An 18483-nucleotide genomic window follows, 5' to 3' on the forward strand; every position below is an offset into this window, starting at 1 on the left:
CTATAGCCCAAGATTCCAGAACATTAATTCCTGATTGATCTTGTCTGTGATTTCTTTAAGATCTTCATTAAGTGGAATGTAAATAGACAAGTCATCTGTGTATATGAATGTCTGAAACTTGTTTTTGTCTAGTGTTTTTGCCAACTGAAGCATCATGATGTTAAATAATAGTGGTGAGACTATGCAGATTGGTGTCCAGGTTGATAATATGGTTCCTTCCATCTTGACTTGGTAAGATCTTGATGTCACAACCCCTTAAACCAGTTGCATACTGGTTCTCCTATTCCGATTACATCTAGCGGACTTAGTAAAAAGTGACGGTTCACTATATTGAATACTGAAGACATGACGAATTGTAGAAGTAATATTTTCTTTCCCATGCTGAGCTTGGTCCTGATGTTTGCTATCGTTGTTACGACTGATTCAATGCTGTACTGCAGTTTATGTCTCAATAATTTTTATTGATGAAATGCCAAAACATATGATCAACACTCTCAGCACATATCCAATGTAAAACAAGTCAAAGTGAGTGTAAATTGGATTGTGACTTGTGGAGTATACAGAAATTATTCATGTATTCCAATAATTGTTTTGCAACTATTCCATGCATTTTTTGGGATGGGTGTCAGCATTATGTTGCCTCTGTCTTTGGGATAGAGTCCCTGGGTTAGCATGAATTGTATGAAAAGCGTGAGGTGTGTTATGAAGGAAGGTGGAGCTTTTTTTGCAATGTAGTTTGGGCACATGTCCAACGTGCAGTGGGCTGATGAAAATTTTGTCAGCATGCGGTTGGAGAGTTAGTTGCTGGGTTTTTCAAATTTGGTCCAGTATCTGTCAGCTGCTATGCCTTATTTCTGGTGGTTGATGAAGCTGTCAGGATCTGTTCCACTATCCGCGGGTCCTTTCCTTAGGTCTGCTATTTTACTCTCAAAATAACAGGCTAGATCTTCTTCTGACAGTGGGATTTCATTTTTGTTGGTCAGTGTGGAAGTGTCTAGTAGGCTGCTGATTACCCCATACAGTTTTTGTAGTTTTCACTAATTTGAATACTGTAGAACAGAGTTTGTGTGTGTCTCAGTTTAGTCTCATAGACTTTCACTGCCTTTTTCCAAGTCTCATTATTTTTTTGTGATTTATTTTTCTGCCATCTTCTTTGAAAATTGTGCCACTGCAGAGAGTTAGCAGATTTAACTCCAAAGTCAACAGCTATATCAAGTGACTTCAGTGAAAGACTGTTGGTTGTTCTGAGGCCAACTCTAGAACTCGATTTTTATTGTTATTTTTTGCTAAACGTCCGTTCTGAGCCTTTTCAGGGTGTGCATAGCATTTTGCCTCATTAAGAGAAGCAAATGTTAGGTGAGGAGAACCTTGACTCTTTGAACTGAAACCAAAGGAAGTAGCTCAGAGGAAAGTGATGCATCAGTGCATCTCCAGTTCTCTGCTAAAAGGTAAACCTGAACTAATACTGCTGTGAAAGTAAGGAGCCTGTTTATTGTGTGTTACACACTTATCAGAACAGCTAAATTAGCACGCTGTTAGTGCACAACAGTGGTAATTGTTACTGTGCCGGCACTGCAGTGCAGGCGAATTCAAGTACTAACTGCATCGCGAACTGTGGAGTATGAAATGGGTGGGCTTAGGGCGAGGACTGCACATTGCAGTTAGTGCATGGTACTTTAGCACTTGGGGATCCTTTTACTAAGCTGTGACATAGCAACATAGTAAGTGATGGCAGATAAAGACCTGCACGGTCCACCCAGTCTGCCCAAATTTCACACTCATTATCAATTCATGAATAAATCAGTAATGAATGTGATGCAAAATACCTGGTCATGGTCTTTCCTTGGCATTTCTGGGACATAGACCATAGAAGCCCACCCTGCCCCGTCCTTATGTTCCAACTACTGGAGTTGCTGTCGAAGCCCACTCCAGTCTGTCTTCTCATTTGTGGGACACAGACCGTAAAAGTCTGCCCGGCCCTGTCCTTAGGTTCCAGCCACTGAAGTTGCTGTCAAAGCCCTTTCCAGCCCATCCTAAACTGAATTGCCATATATGGGACACAGACCATACAAGTCTTCCCAGCACTGGCCCTAGTTCATCACAGCCGGAGTCGCCATCCAAGAGTCACTCGACAAATCCACACACAAACAGCCATTTAAGTTAAGGGTTTTTTTATACTATTCATTTGCTAGTTAGAGATCCTCTGTGTTTATCCCATGCCATTTTGAATTCTGTCATCGTTTTTAAACATCAGTACCATATCTCCCCTGTCCTTTCTTTTCTCTAGGGTATACATAGTCAGGTCTTCCAGTCTCTTCTCATACATCTTTTGGTGCAAATCCCATATCATTTTTGTTGCCTTCCTCTGGACCTCTTTTAGACTTTTTAAATACTTAGCAAGGTACTGCCTCCAAAACTGAACACAATACTCCAGGTGGGGCCTCATCAATGACCGCACAGGGTCATCAACACCTCCTTTCTTCTGTCTTTGTGTTTATTTCTATTCAAAATCTTTGTTTTAAAACAAGTACATGTACAGTAATTATGATTTAGAGCTCCAAGCAGGAACTCTATGCCTTTGCTTATGCATTGTTTGAGGGGTTACCATTGTGTTCCATATTATCTGACTTTTCACTTATCTGATAACGGGCTGTCCCATTTACGTTGGATAATCGAGACTGTAATGTATAAAATCCGGAGAATAACTTATAGTATTCTACACCTCCAGCACTCATGCATGACCACTGATACTTGCTCTATGGCTGGTGTAAGTGCCGTTATAGAACAGGCTCCTATCAGGTGCCCCGTTACAGAGCTGCCCTGTAAATGTAGGATACCACAAATCCTTAAGTCAAAATATATTTAAAACACAAGCAGACAAAAGTGGGAGGTGTTTCTTCTTATTCCCTCTTAACACATCTCATAAATAGCTGAACATCATAGTATCTGTAAAGCATTTGCCCCATTCAAACTCATGTCGTACACAAACAGCATTAACAAATATAGCAGAGTACACATACATAGGAACCCACCATTAAAAAAAAGACCTTTCTCTAAGCATTCAAATATTCGAAAGATATTAATCCAGGTATCAGTTCACAGAGAGGGTGGTAGATACCCGGAATGCCCTCCCGCAGGAGGTGGTGGAGATAAAAACGGTAATGGAATTCAAAAATGAATGGGATAAACACAAAGGAATCCTATATAGAAGGTGTGGAACCAAACAAGCTTAGAGGTGATTAGATGGCAACACAAGTAATTGGGAAGCAAAGCCAGTGCTGGGCAGACTTCTACGGTCTGTACCCTGATCATGGCTTGACAGGTTTGGATGGGCTGGAATGGGGCTTTGATGACAACTTCAGGAGCTGGAGAACAAGGCCAGTGCCAGGCAAACTTCTATGGTCAAAGGCAAAGATAAATGCAGATCAAGTGTATATATATATATGTAGTATCACATCAGACCTTATGCTATGAGTTATCTTGTTGGGCAGACTGGATGGACCATAAGGTCATTACTTTATCTGCCCTCATCTACTATGTTAAGCATCAAGGGTGGTATATCAAGTATTTGACTAAGTTAAAGATAAAAATTTCAGTAAGGAATACGTAGGGGTCAATATCCGCAGCTACCTGGATAGTGCTGCTCACCAGGGCCATATCCGGATTTTCAGTGGCATTACCTACATAATGCTACTCGAATTCTTTACTGACCACCCTAGCACTATCTGGATAGCATTTAGGTGGTCCAGGGGCCAAGCCAGAAGTTATCAGAGAACTGGAAATATTCGGCAGTCCTAACTTATCCAGATAGTTCAGTACTGGTATACGGGGATGGTCCAGGGCTGAATGTCCGCTTATACATTTAAATGCCGCAGTCAGTGTTTAAAGTCAACAACTGACTTCAGTGTTTATATAACGAAGGGGTAGAGTATTTGGGAGAGGAGGGGTACAATATGGTGGTATGGGAAACAAAAGAGAATTTAACCTGGGGTGACTGCAGCTTCTCAGGACAGTTAAAAGGAGATGTAGCCTTATGTTCACAGAAGCGACACAGGAAAGAGGTCGCCATGTACAGGGCAGTTAGCCTGACCCTGATAGAAGTGAATGGAATAACAGTACCATGTAAGGAAAGGACGGTGGAATTTATTGAATCAAAACTCTGAGGCAGTATGAATTCACTGAGAGAGTTGTGAACCATGTCAAGCACATCTAAATTTATGACCAAGGGATCAGATCAATGAAGAGCAATGAATATGGTCAGCTTGGATTTCCATATGGGATCCAAGGTCATTTCAAATTAGAGATTTGTAGAAACAGTGCCTTTGCATTGAGAGTGCCTTTGCAAGATGTGGGCAAGAGGGATGATTGCCCACGGGGCCAAGCTTGGGGTGGTGAGGGACACCACACCATCCTTTTGAGTCAGTGAACAAGCAAGCCTGAAAGGGAAGGGGCAGAGCCAAAAGCAACCCCTGCCTGGGTCACCATTTTGTCCAGCAATAGTGTTCATCCCAGGAAAAGCACAGCTCTAGCAAACCTTATAGTAAGCTAGTAAAAGGTAATACAAGCTGCAATAATTCAGGTTTGTTTATTTCTTTATTTACAAATTTATATACCGCAAAATTTTAAACTTTAAGCAGCTGTTCCAAAGAGCAGAGATTGATCTGTGCTGGGTTAGCCCTCAGACTGGCTCTTACTGTACTGCAGACACAAGGGCATGAGAAGCTCTGAAAAAGGGCTGAAACCACAAGGACTTCAAATCTGAGGAGCAAGATGGCCAAGAGTAGTGTGGAGTCACGCTTCTGGATGCAAAGCTAGGGGTGGACTACGTGACACGGGTTACATTACAGTAAATGATGTGACAGTGCTGCTGTTTGGAACCATTTCTGACATCTTGCAAACCAAGATGTGAAACATTTGGTTATTTTAAAATGAGAGTGTTAGTAGTGGCTGGAAAAAATGCATTAGTGGAACAGATTCGAGAGATGATCAAGCCTCATAAGGCAAAATGTGGTTAAAAGCAGCACTATCTGTACACAAAAATGGAAATCCCCCAACCTGTAGACATGTTTGGAAAAAAGACCTTCAAGCAGCCCACTCACGTTTCTCTTTATTATATTTTACCTGAAATCAACAAAGCTGCATGATCGGGTCATATGTATTTTTTTCTGCCCACTGTTCCATTTACATTATTTCCAGCAATACTACAAACACCACATTGCACTTAGGACCCGATACGCTAAAGGGGTGTCACCATTTTGAGTCTATGGGATACATGCTTTAAGCTTCCCAAACGTAAGCATGATGCTTAGGACACTATTTCCCAAATTTGTATCCAATATGATTCATTTTTAACACTTAAAAATCCACATGACCCTAGATGATGATGCAAAAAAGAAAAGCCCCTCCTCACTTCCTGCCCCTCTCTCATCCACTTCCTCCTCTTGCACAAAGTAAAAAAAAAAGGGTCAGGGACTTGATATACCGCTTTTCTTTGGTGCAGGAACTTTCTCTGTCCCACAGTAAAGGCAACAGCAATGAGCCCAGTGTCCTGAGTGTCAGTGTGCACTCAAACCCCAGCAGTCTGCATGGATTTCTGTCAAACAGGAAATGCACACAGGAGGAGAGAACAGGGCCTGTGAATGTTCACTGAGCTAGGGCCACCAAGAGACATAGCTGGGCCCAGGGCAGGGTCACTGCTCCCGCCCTGCCACCTGCTCCCAATCCCCGCTTGGACAGCCGCTACCCCCTTACCTTCCTGCACCTTCTCGTCTCCTCCCCCAGTGTGTCACTCTCGCTACGCCTGTGTGCGGGGACCTGGGTTATTGCAATCACCCGGGTCCTGACACACAGGACCAGGAAAAAGACAGACCTGGGCGCAAAGCTCGAGGAATCTTGCCCCCCTGCCCCTCAATCTCAGCAGCCCTGCACTGAGCACAGGCTCCATGATTCCTGCCCCTGCTAGACACAGATCACAATAGCAGTTAGTCCACTGGGAGGGGAGCAGCCCTTCTGTGACTCCTCCACTGAAGATATGATCCCATTTGGAATCCCACACCACAGTTTGGGAACAACTGATTTAGTATATCTAGTGGTTAACTAAGCAAATTCTGCATGCTAGGGCTTTTCAGCTTGGAGAAGAGACGGCTGAGGGGAGACATGATAGAGGTATATAAAATAATGAGTGGAGTGGAACAGGTGGATGTGAAGCGTCGGTTCACGCTTTCCAAAAATACTAGGACTAGGGGGCATGCGATGAAACTACAGTGTAGTAAATTTAAAACAAATCGGAGAAAATGTTTCTTCACCCAACGCATACTTAAACTCTGGAATTTGTTGCCGGAGAATGCAGTGAAGGCAGTTAGCTTAGCAGAGTTTAAAAAGGGGTTAGACGGTTTCCTAAAGGACAAGTCCATAAACCACTACTAAATGTACTTGGGAAACATCCACAATTCCAGGAATAACATGTATAGAATGTTTGTACGTTTGGGAAGCTTGCCAGGTGCCCTTGGCCTGGATTGGCCACTGTCGTGGACAGGATGCTGGGCTCGATGGACCCTTGGTCTTTTCCCAGTGTGGCATTACTTATGTACTTATGATTACAAATACTACATAAATAATAAGATAAAACAAAACAAAAAAAGATAAAACATAATAAAAGCAGACCAAACATATAAATCTTACACTACTACCCTCTAATATAAATAATCCCTCTCCAAGGTCAAAATTAGAGCTCAATTCGCCCTTTATCAATATTCAACTCCTCCATAAGCTTTTATAAACAGAAATGTCTTCAACTCTATTCTAAAGAGATCAAAACTCTGTACCTGTGCACTAAAATGTATTTCTATTTTTATGGCAAGGGGGGGGGGGGGGGGGTCAGGGGAGCAGAGAGTGGCCATACCAGCACTGATCAATTTGTGCACTGTGTGCTGATTAGTGAACGATTAGCAAAATAGGGGCTTTGTTTACTAAGCCGTGATAGAGGTGCCTTAGCGTTTTCAGTACGCGCTGTGTAGGCAGCCACAATATTCCTATGGGCGCCTACACAGTTAGCATGCGCTAATTTTGTGCATGCACTAAAAACACTAGTGCACCTTAGTAAACAGGGCCCTAGGTGTCAGGAAGCACTCATCTGCTAATTTGTTTTAATGGCCGCGTGCTATTGGCAACACTAGTGCATGGCCATTAATTTAAAACATGTAAAATCGGCCATTTCACTGCTGTGGTAGAAAATGGCCTTAGCACAAGGGATGAGGGCATGTTAAGGCTACCTTTTTTCACACCTTTGTAGAAGGACTCCTGTTTGTTTTATGTACAGTTTAGGTCTAGGTTTCATGCAGGATGTAGTGATGGGTTAAATATACAGTGGTGGAAATAAGTATTTGATCCCTTGCTGATTTTGTAAGTTTGCCCACTGACAAAGACATGAGCAGCCCATAATTGAAGGGTAGGTTATTGGTAACAGTGAGAGATAGCACATCACAAATTAAATCCGGAAAATCACATTGTGGAAAGTATATGAATTTATTTGCATTCTGCAGAGGGAAATAAGTATTTAATCCCTGTGGCAAACAAGACCTAATACTTGGTGGCAAAACCCTTGTTGGCAAGCACAGCGGTCAGACGTCTTCTGTAGTTGATGATGAGGTTTGCACACATGTCAGGAGGAATTTTGGTCCACTCCTCTTTGCAGATCATCTCTAAATCATTAAGAGTTCTGGGCTGTCGCTTGGCAACTCGCAGCTTCAGCTCCCTCCATAAGTTTTCAATGGGATTAAGGTCTGGTGACTGGCTAGGCCACTCCATGACCCTAATGTGCTTCTTCCTGAGCCACTCCTTTGTTGCCTTGGCTGTATGTTTTGGGTCATTGTCGTGCTGGAAGACCCAGCCACGACCCATTTTTAAGGCCCTGGCGGAGGGAAGGAGGTTGTCACTCAGAATTGTACGGTACATGGCCCCATCCATTCTCCCATTGATGCGGTGAAGTAGTCCTGTGCCCTTAGCAGAGAAACACCCCCAAAACATAACATTTCCACCTCCATGCTTGACAGTGGGGACGGTGTTCTTTGGGTCATAGGCAGCATTTCTCTTCCTCCAAACACGGTGAGTTGAGTTCATGCCAAAGAGCTCAATTTTTGTCTCATCTGACCACAGCACCTTCTCCCAATCACTCTCGGCATCATCCAGGTGTTCACTGGCAAACTTCAGACGGGCCGTCACATGTGCCTTCCGGAGCAGGGGGACCTTGCGGGCACTGCAGGATTGCAATCCGTTATGTTGTAATGTGTTACCAATGGTTTTCGTGGTGACAGTGGTCCCAGCTGCCTTGAGATCATTGACAAGTTCCCCCCTTGTAGTTGTAGGCTGATTTCTAACCTTCCTCATGATCAAGGATACCCCACGAGGTGAGATTTTGCGTGGAGCCCCAGATCTTTGTCGATTGACAGTCATTTTGTACTTCTTCCATTTTCTTACTATGGCACCAACAGTTGTGTCCTTCTCGCCCAGCGTCTTACTGATGGTTTTGTAGCCCATTCCAGCCTTGTGCAGGTGTATGATCTTGTCCCTGACATCCTTAGACAGCTCCTTGCTCTTGGCCATTTTGTAGAGGTTAGAGTCTGACTGATTCACTGAGTCTGTGGACAGGTGTCTTTCATACAGGTGACCATTGCCGACAGCTGTCTGTCATGCAGGTAACGAGTTGATTTGGAGCATCTACCTGGTCTGTAGGGGCCAGATCTCTTACTGGTTGGTGGGGGATCAAATACTTATTTCCCTCTGCAGAATGCAAATAAATTCATATACTTTCCACAATGTGATTTTCCGGATTTAATTTGTGATGTGCTATCTCTCACTGTTACCAATAACCTACCCTTCAATTATGGGCTGCTCATGTCTTTGTCAGTGGGCAAACTTACAAAATCAGCAAGGGATCAAATACTTATTTCCACCACTGTATATATTTTTTTAAAACAAGGAAGGTATTCGCAGTCTAGTGATGAACACAGTACAGATGTAATGCAGGTATCATAGTAACTAGAAGAGTGAGCATAAGGGGGGGTAGCTTTCTCTAGGGGGGGAATGGGGGGATATAAGGAATGCTGGTCACCTGAGCTTTACTAGGCAACATAGATCAGAAGGAGAACCTGGGGGATAGATACCGACTTGATAATGGGCATGATGAGAGGGGTGGGGAGGAGAGGAAGGAAAGGATAACAGATTGCTGATACGGTCGTAGCCGACTGTTGCTAGCGTGCTATACATCTCAACAAGACACAAAAGTACTATGACAATATTGTTGTGTTATGGACTTTCATCTATCAATTCATAATGGCTGAAATGGTTGAACAGTAGGAAACAGCAGGCATTCATATCGGTATACCAGTATTCTCAGGTCTAACAATGTACTATTATTGCAAGCTGGTTGTAATAGCTTGATTGGTGTTTCATTTAATGTAATAACACAAATTAGCAGGTTATAGAGGCGGTGACTATTAGCGGGGAGCTATAAGAAATAAGGCTCTTCGCGACTTAGTAGATTGCATTGTACTAGGCCTCATGTTATATGATTTCATCTGTTTGGCGGTTGAATCTTCATTAAATAATGAGGGAAACATAATAAATAGATATCAGCCTATAAGGGGTGGGGGGGAAGCAGGGGGGTTATACCTGGAACATGGGTGGCAGCAGGTACTCATCTTTTAATATGTGAATGCTATACTTTTCTGTTAGTATATGTACAGATTTGATTGTATATACCAGAACTGTCACTCATAAAAATATTGTAATATTAAAATAGAGGGCTGGAGGGGGATAAAATGTTAAAAGTTTTGATGACGGATTGTAGCTGACTTTCCTGAGTATATTTTATTTTATTGTATTGGAGTTTCTGTATAATCAGAATGAGGAAAGGGTTTTCTTTGCTTTGTCATCAATAAAAATGTTGAAATATAAAACAAGGAAGGCTTCAACAAGCGGAAGAGACTCGTTGATCACCCCTTGATAAGAAGCTGGCAGCACACTGATTACTGTGTTAGAATCATCCAGAATTGTGCAGAAAGCCTGTGTTAGAGCTGGGCCCGGATGGTTGAGTGCATGCCTTCTATTGCGAATATAACACTCAATTGTTGCTTGATGATGCAGAGAGCAAATTATATGCAAATTAGATCTAACGTGCACACAAATTTCTGCACCAAGGGCAGCTAGTGCCGCATGCATCTCCAAGCAAAAAAACTACTGGCACACAACTGCACAATATCAGCATCACAAAAATTAACAAGGAAAGGGGATATACGTAAACCAGTGGACCACCAGTATACCTTGTATTCTGTGCCTCAGCAGAGTACAGGAGCACTCCTGCTGCTTACTGTGGCTGAAGTGTGGAGTGCTGGTACTACTGAATCTGGCACCTCCATTGCGCTCAACCTGGGGTCCAGCACATCCTTCTTAAGCTGCGATTCCACCAACAGCAGCAGGAGGAGCACTACTGTACTCAGCTGAGGCAACGCCAGCAATAGGAGCACTCCTGACATGTTCCCTATAAAGTAAAAAGCAGCACAGGTCTTGGAGCCCATGCGTGTGCTGCATATCCAGTTGACCTCTGCTCCTTCCAACGCAACTTCCTGTTGGTGTGAGACATCAAAACTGAAGTGCACCCATGGGCTCTAAACCCTGTACTGGTTTTCCTTTTTTCAGTTTTATGGTGGTAGCTGCATCAATGCAGGGGAAATGCTGAAGCATGGGAAAAGGGGGGAAGGATAGGAAACTGTTCAGCAGGGTTATAATGGGAAGAATAGAGAATATGGAGATGCTGGGCTATAAGGGCTAGAGGTGAGAGAGAACGTGGAGATGCTAGGCTACTGTTATTCCGGACGTGAGCCCTTGAGCCCAGGCCGAGGCCTAGTATAGGATCTTGGCCAAGGCCTAGGGTAGACTGAACAGGCCCTACACACCACCCCAGCCACCAAGCCCCGCACACACACAACAGCCAACAGGCACCACCAGAAAGTGGGAGACAGAGCATCCAGGTGGGCCTCACGGGTGATTGGGAACCCACTCGCACAGAGTCCAAGCAAGTGGGCCTCACGGCCGACCGGGAACCGAATCACACTCTGGGAAGGGAGAAAGAACAACAAGGGTTCCCCACGGAACTGGGCCACAAGCAGCGCACACAGTGCAGGGTAGAGACACAAAGAAAGGGGTGAGAGGCAGAAGCCTCTAAAGGTATACAAGGCTGTGCCACAGGACGAACAAGAATACAGGAAGCCCCAGAAAGAAACACTCTAGGCTTGAACCACACAGCACTCAAGGAAAAAAGGAACCAACGATAGGAATACACTCTAGGCTGAACCATTCAGCACACAGGGAAAGGGGAAGCCACTCAAGGAATACTCTAAGGTGTGCCACGAGGCACTCAAGGAAAAAAGGAACCAACGACAGGAATACACTCTAGGCTGAACCATTCAGCACACGGGGAAAGGGGAAGCCACTCAAGGAATACTCTAAAGTGTGCCACGAGGCACTCAAGGAAAAAAGGAAACCAACTATAGGAATACTCTCTAGACTAAACCATTCAGCACACAAGGGAACTAGGCTGTACCTACAGAATGCAACAATACAGGAAGCCCCACAAGAGAACACACTAGCCTGACTATACAGCACACAATGGGAAAGGCAGAACTACCTAAGGAATATACAAAGCTGGCCCCACAACACCCCAAGGGAAAAAGTGAACTGCTAGAGGAAAAACAGGGCAGTGCTACTCAGCAGACAAGGATAAAGGGGAGTGTAAGCAAACACAGGAAGCTGCCTTGACACACACAGACCAGAAAAGGAACACTGCTCCCTGCAACAAGGAGACAGATACAGCAAACAAAGAGAACTAAAACAAATAAACAGGAGCAAAATACAAGGACAGGGAGAAGCAGAACCACAGGGAGCAGAGCAGAAGCTCAGCACAACAAAGGGAACACAGAGAGAGCGAAAGCTAAACAAACAAACAAACAAACTAAAACGACTCAAGACACAAGCTTACCCCAGACAGCACAATGTTAGAGCAGGAGAAGGCAAAGCAGGTGTTGAGAAGTGAGGCAATCAGGCTCATGCTGGGAATACCCAGCACACACACACACAGAGTAAACAAGCACGAGGAGAAAGGCTAAACTCCAACGTGAACACAAGCGCCCAAGCGCAGGTTGGCTTCAGCTGAGCAAACAAAGCAATCAATGCTAAAGCAATGATTGCAGGGGAAAGGCAGGCTTAAATGGATCAGGCTTCTGATGTCTGCTGGCTCAGCCCCTGACAAGCCAATCAGGAGTGAGTCCCAAACATTCCCCTGCCTATCCTGCAAAATCATAACAGCTACAAGGAAGGGGGGGGGGGGTGAGAGAAAATGTGGTGATGTTGGGCTACAAGGGGGAGGTGAGAGAGAATGTGGAGATGCTGAGCTTTGATGGGGCACAGCGAGAGGGAGATTATGGAGAAGCTGGGTATAAGGGGGGTTGGGGCAGAAAGCAGATGGACTATGTGGATGGGGGAAGAGAAAGAAGGGAAATGCTGGACCATGGGAGTGGAAAGGAGGGATGAGATGATGGGGAGATGGTGGACTGTAGGGTGGCATGAGATCGAGGGAAGATGCTGTGCATGATGGAACCATATGGAAGAATCAATAAGGGGGACTGACAGACTACAGGCAAATGACAGAAGTGTGGACTTAGGAAGTGGGTGAAAAACAGAAGGGGCCTGGAGCATGGCACATCTAGGGAAGATGGGCTGGATAGGAGGTGAGAGAAGGAAATGGAAAGTTTGAAAGGTAAGTAAAAATTTAAAAAGGAGATTGAAGGCTGGAGGATGAAGAGGAGAGTGAAATTTGAGTGGACAGAGAAGAAATAAAGAAAGAAATAGTGGGTATGTCAAAGTTTTCTTTATAGGTGGTGTACAAAATTTTAACATAAATACATAAATAAAATACAAATGTCAGAGAGACAGATATAGGAAAGATATATGAGAGAGATAAGAAATGGCAAATGGATAGTGGGCATTGGAAAAGCGCTAATTATAAGAATTAACTTTGCTTAGTTGAATTTGCATTATCTTGTGATATCTTTTTTTTCCCTTTGTAATGTTTTTCTCCCATAGATTTCCAAAATCTTGGATCCGAATTTATGGACTTGAGTATTGTTTTCTTTTGAAAATGTGAAGAACTTTCTTTTTCACCTTTTCTCTTTCTTGATATTAGGTTTGAATATGCTATTGATAAACGGATACTTTCCTAAACAAGATGTTTTCTTGTAATAAGTTTAATAATATGAATAAATAAATTTAAAAACTATATTTATATGTTTTTATTAGTGTTTGCACTTGGCAGTACAGTGTAAATGGTCAGAGAAGTTCCTGTTTGGTTGTTTCCTTTATAGGACAGTCAGACTACTACTTATTTCTATAGCGCTACTAGACGTACGCAGCGCTGTACACTTGAGATCCTAGGTACATTCCCCTTGGAAGATGTGCTAATCCCAATGAGAAGCAGCCACAAGTGTCCCCTAGGCTTGTCTTTTCCAAGAATGTCTAGTTGCACTTTCTCTGCTGTGGGATCCTATGGCCTGCCTACTTTCTGGCGCCTATTTTACAAAAGTCTGCTCCCCCAGACGTCAAAACCTAGCTACGCCTCTGATTTGGGGAGCAGTGCATGATTCCAGAGGAGGCATATGCAACAAACCAAAAAGAGATCTTGGGTTATCATGCTGAATGATAGAACAGTGATACAATTGGTGGCCAAAGCCACAGGAACTCTAGAGTACATAGAGACAGGTATTAGCAATCTAAAAAAAATAAAGTAATAATGTTTCAGAATAAATTATAAGAGCGATAAATATCCAGCAAATTGTGTTCAATTCTGGAGACTGTACCTCAAAAGGCCATAGGCAAAGGAAAGGGCCCAAAGAAAGGCTACCGAGAAGTTGCAGTATGTGTACCAAAAGACAGTACATGTAACTACAGTAGTTACTGTACTTAAGTAAGAGTTTTGTCACTTGTACTTGTAAAGAAGTACAGGAAACATTGCTTACTTTTACTTACGTCATAATTTCACCAATTTTTACTTCTTTTACTCAGTTACATCTGATGCTTGCAGTTAAAAGAAAACAGTAAAAGCGGAAGTGAGATATATAAGTACATAAGTAATGCCATACTGGGAAAAGACCAAGGGTCCATCGAGCCCAGCATCCTGTCCACGACAGCAGCCAATCCAGGCCAAGGGCACCTGGCAAGCTTCCTCAGTAAACAAAATGAAACCGCAAAACCAGGGCAGGATCATCTCATCTTCAGTCTTGTTGATCAGTGAATATTGCCTATGAAGACAGTGGAATTGCCTGTGTTTGTTGAACTGATTACTCGTCTCCAGCCAAACAGATCAACGATGAATTGGGTCACTTTAAAGTAGAGACGAAGCTTTTAGCAATTTATGGTGAACAGACATACTGTATTTCTCTATCACAGCAGACTGCCAATCGTATCATGGAAAATTTTATATTGGGGCGACTGTCCACTGGATTGTGTCTTTAAAAAGGAAGTCTGCTTGTCTTGCCTTAAGACTGAAGAGTTAAATATTCAAACAGAGTTTGCCATCATGAAAAATTGTTAGAACAACAACAGCCAATGATTCCAACTCCTGTTTATATTATTATTAGGTCTGCCTCTTCTGTTTGGGCAGCAGCGGCATGGGCTTTCTACTAACCTGGGAAGAACTGCACATCCCCTCTGGATACTTAATCACCCTAATCTGGTATCTGCTCATGACAGGGTTACACACAGTCAAGGCAGTATAAACCTATGTAATTAGAAAGGAATCCAGTATTTAGTAGATAAAGAAATATAGTTTATTAACATTGATATCTCACCCAAATGTAGAACAAGCAGTTCAGGCATTCACATGATAGTACAGCACTTCACGACAGATCACATGTGCCTTCAAAGGTTACTGGCTTCTCTCTTTTTCTCTCCAAAAAACTGCTTTGGTAGCAGACCTTTTATACTTTTTTTATCCCATAGATCCCTATGAGGATTTCACTTTCACAGCTGCACTTTCGTCATACTTGGCACATATATCCAATTATGCCCAAGTTCTAACTTTTCTTATCTTTCATCCGATTAGGACCGAGTTTCAACCTTAGCAAGTTTGCTTATCTCTTATCCAATCATGACCAAGTTTCAACTCTCCTATCTCCAAACTTCGCTTACCCTTAAATTGAACTTTTCTTCACCTGGCCCAATTATTTTTATAGTTTCTCAGCATGCCTATGTCCAGCTATACACAACCCTTGCCAACTTTGTAACTCTGCCAAGGTTAAGCAGGCTGTCACATTTCTTCAGTGAAGTATCAGGACTGAGAAATGCTATGATTTTAGAGGCCTAGTTTACTTTAGAAAGCCTGAACCTGTTTTTCACTGCATTCAATTTGTGACAATTATTTACACTCCGTGAAAGCCTTCTTGATGATAACGAAGATAACGATGAAGATGCAAGTGATGAGTTATACGGCACTACTTCGAATGACAATAATGACGGTATTCTTTGCTATACAGAAGTCAAGTGTTTCAGAGATTCCCTTGATCGACACCTGCGGACCCAGTCAGAAGACGTCAGCAATATTGCAACCTGGCCTGATTTGAAGGAACTTTTGATCAGACTGAACAATCCACTTCCTGCTAGTGCAGTTTTCAACACCTTTTCAGCAGTGCAGGGCTAATGACTCACAAATGCACTGGCTGAGTGACAGTCAGTTTGAAAAATAAGCAAAAGTTGATTGAATTGTTGAGCAATAAAGTTGTTGGGGTAAAAAGGTTAGCAACAGTTACATCCATTGTAGTTCAGGTACTTTTCACTTAAGTACATTTTTGAATGTGTTCTTCACTGTACTTTTAGTTAAGTATTAAACTATACATTTATTTTTACTTTTACTTAAGCACTTTGACCTAGTACTCTGACCAACACTGCCAGAAGTCCTATGAAAATACACCTCGGATGAACAAGAATATGTACCAGGGGAGGGTGACTAAGGCAGAGCCATTCAAATGGCTGAAAAGTATCAATAAACAGCATAAGAAGCAAACATTTTCCAACAGAATCATTTCTCAGTGTCACAGAGGAGGAGGCTTCCTTTGGCGGAGACGTAGGGGCTTTGTCATCCTTTAACACCTATACGAACCTCTAACGTAGGCTAGAATAGAAGGTTATCAGAGAGGACTGGAATTGTACGTGCGCTCGGTCGCTCGCCTCTTTTTTGTCTTACTTACCGGGCGATCACCGCCGCAGCCACGGAAAGAAGGAGTACTAGATGTCGCAGCTTACAAGTGGCCAGCTCCGGTCTCTACCGGGGGGCTGTCTGATCGTGTGAGGACTGGACCTGGAGTCACTGCTGTGCCTGCAGGAAGTTGCACTCTGTCTGGGGTCAGCAGCTCGCTGGCGCTGCTCTGTGGGTAAGAGAAGCGAAAACAACTCCCCCTTCGCAGTTTTTGCTTTCATTTTCCACGAGACTACTTAGCTGTCTTTTTTTCTGGCGCTAAGAGGGTGCTGGGACTTTTGCCAAGGAAATTTCATCAAAGTGCATCAAGAAACTACAACAAAACCAGAGCTAAACCCCCCCCTGCAGTGTGGGCCGGTATTTTTTTTATTTATTTATTTTTTTTATTGTTTTGTAGGGGGAGGGGAAGTAAAGGTGTAGGATCCGCAGGTTTTTAGCAGAACCCGACGATTAACTTGAACCTTTGTGAGGGGATTTTCTTAGGTGCATTTGTTGCATAATTTCTTTGGGACTAGGATTGTTCTTTACCATAGCTGAGATAAAGATAAATTTGTTATCGTGGATATTCCAGGGGTCATTAAGCTTATAAAGGAAAAAGGTAGGGTCGTCCCCCTCCCCCCATAAAAGTAAACATACAAAAAAACCCACACAAGTACAGAAACGAGGGGGTGGAGTGGGGAGGAATGGCATCTAATTTCATTTCGACTTCTTAAGCAACATCTCACCAACTTCAACAGAAATGATGTAAATGTAAGAGCTGTAAGAACTTGTGCATATGCAAGGAAAGGGAAGCCAGCTGATTAAAAATGTGTTCCATTTTTACAGCCAACCCCAAATTCCTGTCTCCAGGCACCACCACAGAGGTTGAAATGGCTGATGATGTCTTGGATACATGAAGATTCAAGCAGTCCATGCATCCTATGACACTCTGAGGGTTGAACTCTAAACTACAGAATGACATGGGGACAGTTTGTCCCCTCCCTGCCATGAGAAGCATTGTAAATTACTGAGTGCTGGTCAACCAAAAGCACTCACTCTCATTAAGGTTCAAACAAGCTGATGAGATCTAGCTATACTGGTTAGAGAGAGACCCATCTACTCAAAACGTAATTGCTATGATTTTAATCCATTGATGAATAAGTGTTCAACAACCTCAGAACTCTAGTTTTCCTTTCTTTCACAGTCCTTCACGCAATTATGGTGCAACAAAATGCTCTCATGAAAATGCTGTGAGTCAACTACCATTGACCCATGTAGCTGTAGATTTTTAATTAACTTGAAAGCGTTTTAAAAAATCTGGTCAAGCCAACACCACATTAAGGGGGTCTTTTACTGAAGGTTATCTGTCACAGCCTTTCCTCATATGAGTGGAGTTTCATCCCCTTTATCATTTTGGTCATTCTCTGAACTGTTTCTAATTCCACTATATCTTTTTTTGAGATACAGCGGCCAGAATTGAATGCAATGCTCAAGCTGAGGTCGGACCATGGAGCAATAGGCATTATAGTATTCATGGTCTTATTTACCATCCCGTTCTTCAAAATTCCTAGCTTCCAGTTTGCTTTTTTGGTTCCGCCACACACTGGGCAGAAGATTTCAACTTATTGTGTACAATTACACTTAGATCTTTTGGTTGGGTTCTAACTCCCAAGGTGGACCCTAGCATCAGGTAACTGTGATTTGGATTATTCTTCCTAATGTGCATTACTTGCATTTGTCCACATTCAATTTCATCTGCCATTTGGATGCCCAATCTTGTAGTTTCCCAAGGTCTCCCTGCAATTTTTCACAGTCTGTGTGTGTTTAAACAACTTTAAATAGTTTTTGTCACCTGCAAATTCGGTCACCTCACTTGTCATTACAATTTCTAGATCAAAAAGGCACCTGTCCCAATACAGATCCCTATAGCACTCCACTATTCACCCTCCTCCATGGTGAAAAATGGCCATTTAACCCTACCGTCTGTTTTCTGTCCAATAACAAATACCTACATAAGTACATAAATATTGCCATACTGGGACAGACCAAAGGTCCATCAAGCCCAGCATCCTGTTTCCAACAGTGGCCAATCCAGGTTACAAATACCAGGCAAGATCCCAAAAAAGTACAAAACATTTTATGCTGCTTATCCCAGAAATAAGCAGTGGATTTTCCCCAAGTCCATATTAAAAATGGTCTATGGA

At 43.0% G+C, this 18483-nt stretch overlaps 1 protein-coding gene across 3 annotated transcripts in view; it reads right to left on the reverse strand.

The window, feature by feature from the left end:
* Positions 1–16602, reverse strand: part of TRAF5 (TNF receptor associated factor 5) — a 76704-nt gene extending 60102 nt beyond the window's left edge. For all 3 annotated transcript variants that reach the window (XM_030194650.1, XM_030194649.1, XM_030194648.1), the window contains exon 1: positions 16293–16602. The gene's annotated coding sequence lies outside the window, so the exon portion shown is untranslated. The remainder of the gene's footprint in view (positions 1–16292) is intronic.
* Between the last annotated feature and the right edge of the window lie 1881 nt (positions 16603–18483).

The sequence above is a fragment of the Microcaecilia unicolor genome, chromosome 3 (assembly GCF_901765095.1).
Source record: "Microcaecilia unicolor chromosome 3, aMicUni1.1, whole genome shotgun sequence".
Classification (NCBI taxonomy): domain Eukaryota; kingdom Metazoa; phylum Chordata; class Amphibia; order Gymnophiona; family Siphonopidae; genus Microcaecilia; species Microcaecilia unicolor.